This window comes from Malus sylvestris, chromosome 9 (assembly GCF_916048215.2).
Source record: "Malus sylvestris chromosome 9, drMalSylv7.2, whole genome shotgun sequence".
NCBI classification, from domain to species: domain Eukaryota; kingdom Viridiplantae; phylum Streptophyta; class Magnoliopsida; order Rosales; family Rosaceae; genus Malus; species Malus sylvestris.
Window position 1 is genome coordinate 20,516,588 of NC_062268.1, and position 7,053 is coordinate 20,523,640.

At 37.8% G+C, this 7,053-nt stretch overlaps 1 pseudogene; it reads right to left on the reverse strand.

Moving 5' to 3' along the window:
* Positions 1-4,215: 4,215 nt before the first annotated feature.
* Positions 4,216-5,480, reverse strand: LOC126634055 (trihelix transcription factor ENAP1-like; annotated as a pseudogene).
* Positions 5,481-7,053: the final 1,573 nt, after the last annotated feature.

Consider the following 7,053-nt stretch of genomic DNA (forward strand, 5'->3'; position numbering starts at 1 on the left):
CCTTGTGCAGTTTTAGCTCATGCAGGCGAGGACTTTGAGCCATTGGAGCATTTTGATGCCTTGTGTAGTTTTAGCTCATACGGGCGAAGACTTTAAACCATTGGAGCTTTTGTTGCCTTGTGCAATTTTAGCCCGTGCAAATGAGGACTTTAAGCTATTAGAGCATTTGATACTGCTTCGTGTCTTTTGGATTGGATGCGGCTTCATGGCATTTGAAATTTGATGTGGCTTCGTGCCATTTGTAATTTGAACCGGCTTTATGCCATTTGAAGCGGCTTTGTGCCATTTAGTTTTTGACATGGCTTCATGCCATTTGAGACTTTTCTTCGGCTTCGTTGCATGAGTACCATACATTAATTGGAAATCTAGGAACTGTGCTTCCAAACTTCTCTTTTACTTTTCGTAGAATTTGTAATTACTTGGTCAAAGTAGCATACGTGAATTTAGTTTATATAAACCAGGGATTCATTTTGATTTCATGGTTGCGTCTAAAATTGATATCAGACTGCCTACATATCCTTAACAAAATCAAACCAACGTAGTTCGTAAAATATTTGATTTGGATTTGTGTTCAAACTATGGCAAAATGAGAAGCCATTTGGATTTATTTAAAACCCATATATAACCTGTGGTAATTACCTAATAGGCTTTGAGAAATAGGAGTTTGATTTTGTCCTTTCCTTACGCAGCTTAGGATTTGAAGACATAAAGTGGGACTCCCAGCCCCACATGAAACGCACAATTCAATCTTTTCCTTAAGTAGCTGAGACTGGAAGACAAAGTGGGACTCTAAGTTCCTGTGAGATGCACAACTCAAAAACCCAATCAGGAATCTTCCCTGCTCCAGTATTTGTTTCCCTAAATAGCGATGTTGATATACTTGAGCCCTCCCCGTTGCTTTCGCAATGCTTTCTTTTTTTGAAATTCCTTTTGGGTTTGTGCCATTGAATTCCAAATGGAGGATGGGTAAGATTGGTGGAGTTCAAACTCTTTTGAATTGTTCCAACTTATCCTTTTTTCCTCTTAAATCGCAGAGGGTTTTTTCCTTTTATGCAGGTCACGAGAACCTTTGTTTTTCTACTGCCTTGTTCTTTTGCTCGTGTGCTTCCTTTTTGGATCGAAAACTCAAAACGAAGAGGGGAAGAAATTAAGCAAGTTACCCATTTGCGTTTTCCTTATGTTCCGGGTTTGCTTATGTATTTGGAGTGGAATGAAACTCTAACTGCGATGAACTTATAAATTCTTTCGTGCAGGAGTCCCGGGCAATGGCATCTCTTCAATTTGGTTTGTTGCTATTTCTTTCAGGTAATGAGCTTGGTTGGGTTGTAAAAACCCTTCTTTTTGTGTAATGGTAGATGATAAGCCTAATTTGATGTTGGTAGCTTTTGTAGTCTAAATTTATATAACTTTTCTTTTATCATTAGTAGCTTTCAGTACCATCATGACTCTGTTTTTGACATGGTTATAGGATAAACTATTTTGCAGTATTGAGTTCGTTTGAAAACAAGCGTTGATTCATGGCTCCAAAGGTGAGAATTGCATTCTGAAATTTGTAGTAACGCATTCTTCATGTCTGCCATACATGTGCTGTCTTTAATACTTGTCATTCTTTCTCATTAACACTTGTACAAAGTGATGTTTTTCCCAAATCTTCTTATAGTTTTTCTCTACAAAAACCAAGCATGGGTCGGTTTAAGGGGAACAAAAGTTGTATTTGACTTCTTTTCCTTTGTTCATTTGACTATAAGTGCACCTATGTTTTCATTGGACCGCAAAGAATGACCTTGCATATAAGACTTGGCTTCCTATGTCTGCTACCTTAGCTTTATTTCTCTGACAGATGTGAATTAGAATGATCCTTTGTCCCTTAACTTTATCCAACATGATAACACATGCCTTAACTTTTCTTTTAATAAAGTCCCTTGCTTTAACTTTAGTCCATCTTCGAAATACTTGTACAAACATCATCAACTTTGTTGGAGCTTTTACAAGTATAAAGGGAGACTTCCTCTTTTCCAATTTCTCCTTTTCCTTGGACTCTTATCCTCGATAGGTTTTCATAGAATTTTTAGTCAAAGGCATCCTCCATATCTTGTACCTATGAGTAGTAAAGAAAACACCAAACATAATAATTTCTTTCTTCTTGAGTTGCATCTTTGTATACGTTGCTTCCTTGTTGTCTTACTTCTCAGAGACTTAAGCTTAGAACTTTGAAACTGCACTTAACAATCTAGCAAGGGGCTATAGACCATCTAGACTTGGTTGGAACTTCATGGGATGGTCTAGGCCACCCCAAAGAAATTCATGGGAATGACGTCAGCGGCGGGGAGCGGAACTCTAGTGTATTTTTGTTCTCTTCAGATTTAGGCAGAAAGAAAACGCGTGGCTGCTGGTCTTTTTTTTGGATTGCTTTGTGTTGTTGTTGCAAGTATAGAAAAGTAGTTGGGCTACCATTTAAGAACCCCTCCTTGCACATAAACCTTTTATGGTGGCTTGTTGGCAAATTTCTTGCATAAACTGAAGATTACATGTTCAAGGTAGTTGATTATGCCCCCATTTTTTCATTTTTGTCCACAACACAACATTAAACAAGAGAGATAAATAAATTAATAGAACTTGATTCATACGTGGTAATGAATGTTCTTCTTTGGATCTTGATTCGAAAGCACGAATGGTTGAACTTCACTTTTCCGGCAGCACTTCGTTGCTTTCGGTATTTTCTCTCAAAGTTTTTCTATTTTTTTTTTGCAAAGTTTCCCCTCTCTTTTTCTGTCTTCTTCTTGATGCAGTTGATGCCTATTTATAGGCATCCTAGGAAGGCTTTAGAGTTTTTTTACGTGGGGGAGATAGAGGCCATGTTTTTCTTCCACTTTCCTTTAACCTCTCCCCACCAACTGTGCAGCATGTTGCACGTTTTCTTCCCCCTTTTGTAGGAAGAAATACATATTTTTATTTTTATTTTATTTTATTTTATGGATGTTGATTTGTATGTAAAGCCCATCCTCATTTTTTGGGTTGGATTACATTTTTGTTTTGTCTTGTAGTTTGACCCAATTTGTATGGACTTTATTTTTTATATGTTATATATTTTTATTGTTCAACAGGACCCAGTATGATATTACTTTCTCTTCTTTCACTAGTAAAATTGTTCTTATGGTTTAGTGTCAAGGCACTTGCACTCTACATACATCTGATTTTAATGATTGTTTCAGATTTAGGATGGTTGGAGACTTGCTTAAGAACAAACAGAGTGTAAACTCACTCATGAGTGACTAATTCTTCCACAAGTCATACACCCTATTAATTGACAGCTTAGCAGCATTGCATCCTACAGATTTTTAGTATCGTCGAGGTTGGAACTTGGCAAAGAAAGGGAAAAACTATTGGTCGTTATAAAGACGATGCGTTATAGGACTTCTTCTTGTACCGAAATTGGAAAAGATGTCGGCCTACTATCAGGAAGTGGAAAGAAAACCGCATTCGAAAGCTACTACGACCTGAATGAGGGTTGGGGTTTGACTTCATAATCTGCACGGCCTCATGTTACTTATCCAGAAGCTGGACAAATTCAGCTCATTACTGCTGAAAAGGGTAGCAATTTTGATGCTCTTCATCAAGCCATCTAACGTTCCAAACCAAGTATTTGAAATTTTTCGTATTCGAGATATCTACACTCCCAACTAAATATTTACAATTTTTTGTGCTCTCACAAGTGTGGAGTGCGAGGAGTGTTAGAAAAAACAGGCCTTTTAAACATCGCTTACTCCTTAATTTTCATCTTTGATAACCATTTAGTTTTTAGTTTTTATTTTTTGTGCTAAAGATATAAAAAAAAATAGATGGGAGAAATGAAGAATAGAAAACAATGAAGGGAGTTGATGAAAGGGAGAACTGAATGATGTTATATGAAAACAAACACTCGAAAATGAGTTATTTTCAATTTTTCGCATCATTACATATACGTTCCTTTCACATTTTTTCACCATCACTCTCTCTCCCATGTATCTATAACACGAATGAAAACTAAAAACTAAAAATTAAAAATGAAATTGTTATTCGATAGGCCCTTATCATATTACTCCAATCCCATAATTTCCAACTCAAACTGGAACAAAAGGGAAACAAAGGAGGCAACCCAATAGTAATTCGAAATATTTAATATCTAATTACCTTATCTGATACAAAATCAACAACTTATTTCCTTAAAAGAAGGGGATAACGTCTTCCCCAATTGATACAACAATAGCTTGCAGTTAACATAATCCATTAATATTACAGATAAATACCGATATTACCCGTTAGCATTTTCGGCAAAGTTATCATTCTCCGCGTCATTGCCCTGCTGTATTTTCGCTATCTCAGCCTGCGCTCTTTCCGTAATCTGCCTCTTCTACAGTTCCAAGTCTCTGTGGAAATCCATCCTCATCTTCTCTAGTTCCACCATCTGTTTTCTTTTACTATTTTCAATCTTTTCATATATGTTGCTGAACTTTTGAATGGAATCAGCAAGCAATCTAAAGGAACCCCGATCATCATTCTCTCTTCCATACCTTCTCTTCTTGGGTGGTAGCCCATCTGAATCGTCATCCCCTCCCTTAGTTGATTCAGAATTCCCTAGACTATCCATCATCTCATCCAACCCATTTGCACTGTTTAAATACACTTTAGGGTTCATGAAAACATAATCCCCTGAGTCTAAACCACAAGAGAGGCCGACTTGCTATTGTAGTGATGACATCAACATATCATCTTTGTGAAGTAAACCCACTTACTAGTGGCACCACTAGACTACAAACTTGGCCCTCTCATTCTTGTAATTTTTCTTCAACATATCCAACCAATTGCGGCATTATGTGTATGTCCTTTCAATCTTGGACACCTCTGATACTTAGTTTGGAACCTCTTGCCACTCCTCAGAGCGAAGACTCTTTTTTCCACATTAAAGGAACCGGTCACCCCAAGCATCTAGTAACACAAAAGTCTCACGTTCAAATAAATCTGTAAGTGCATTCCGACCACCAATTGATTGTCTTGGAGCAGAAGGTGTAGCAACAGAGGAAGAGGAGCTGGCAAACGATGAGCAAATTCATAACTTGAAATCAAACTCTTTAACTTACGCTTCTTTGGGTGCGTTTTCAAATCATCATCATCCAGCCTTCTAACCATCATCTTATTATCCTCTTCATCATCCTCATCCTCTTCATCATCACTATCATCCTCGTGATCATCGTCCCTAACACCTTTATGAACAGAAGGATAGCCATTTTGACCATTGTTATATTCTTCTTCATCACCCAATTCTTCATCGTCATCAGTCTCATCTTCCTCCTCATCATCGGCATTGTCAGTATCGACTGGTCTAGGATATGGAACACCACCACGAGTAGGAAGCTTTTGGCATTGCGAAGAACCATAGCCCTGCTATGATTCCCACCATACAAGTTTGGAGGATACCTTGTGCCATCTTCAGTGTCATCCATTTTAGCACAAACTCAAGATTAACAACAAAACAACCATAAATAAGATAACCCAGAAATACTCTAGTTCCTAGTTTGAAACCACCAGTTTTGCCATTTCGGGATTAAGCTCCATACACCCCCATTATTCTTTTTCTCCTCTGGATTCTAAATGCAACCAATAACTTCTCCTCCTTCATAGAACTAAACTAGCTCCAAATCAGCATTTCATTTTAAAAGACACGAAAACAACAAACCCTACATCAAAATCCTCCTCAAAACAACCTATTGCCCAAAGAAAATCACAATCAGAGAATATATAACACACTTAGGTCAACAAAATTTGGAAGTACACCTAAACCCTATCAACCTTCTAGTTAAAATTACCAAATTTATCTTCCCAAACGCATTACTTTAGTCTAAAGTAGAAGGGGGAACGGCACTGTGCAATTTTGCCTCGATTTCATTTTATTTACGAAAGTGCCACTGAGTCTCTCTGCCCCCTAATTTAACATTATTTGCAAAATTGCCACTAGGCTTCAAAAAGGGTTTTAGGTCTTTTTGGTGCTGGACTTCAGAAAGGCTTTTGGGTTTTTGGGCTAGATGTGACCTTTCACTCGGGGAGAGAGACGGAAAGGGGACGGGAGGGTTGACATGTTGGAAGGAGAGGATCACCGAGTATTTTGGCTCGGGGGCTAGTAGGTGTGGTTGTAGGTGATGCGTTCGTCAGAGGGTCATTGGGGGAAGAGATGAGGGGGAAAAAGGACTAACAGGTTGCATAGAAATGGGAGCTAAGGATTTCGACTGGGTGGGAGAGAGATTTAGGGATTTTGTTGAATTTTTTAGACAAGGTTAGAAGGTGAGAGAGAGGGCAAAAAGCATGGTTTTGACTGAGTGGGAGAGATATTTAGAGATTTTTTCCCACTTTTTAAGAGACAGATGGACCTGGAGAGAGAAAGGGCAGAGAGCATGTCGTGCATTTTTTGGGGTTAACGGGTTACCCCACGAGGTTGGTGAGGAGAGGATGTCTGAGGGAGGTATGGGAGAAAGTGGGTTTTCATTTTTGTCCTCTGATTCAACAAGTAAAACATTGTTAAAAAATCTTTGTTTATTGTTTAGTTTCCCATTTGCTTTGTTAAAACTGTGATTGACATTTTTTTTGTTTCAATAAAATTGTAATGGATGTTTATAGGCTATTTAGTTGGGTGTTAGGAAGATTGGTCTATTTAGTGCATTGTTTCATACTTTGTTAGAGTCAGGTTTGTGTTTTTATTACTTGGGCGGTTGCACTGTGCTCATTTATGTGTTTCTTCATGCTTTGCTGCTATTTTCTTCTCAACAAATCGAATTGAGGTTCCTTTTCTGCTTTACATCCTTTGAATATCCCTCTGTTGCTAGATTGTTTTTCCATGCTTTGCTGCTTCTGTATTTGTGTGATAAGGATGTTAGAAGGCTATTTTACTTATTGTTTTGCTCCTCTATTGATGAATTTTTTTTTTGCAATTCTTGGTTGCTTATGTATTTATGTGATAAAGTTTTAAATTTTGTTCTTGACATCTATGTAGATCAAACACAAGTCTTGACAATTGGTTTTAGG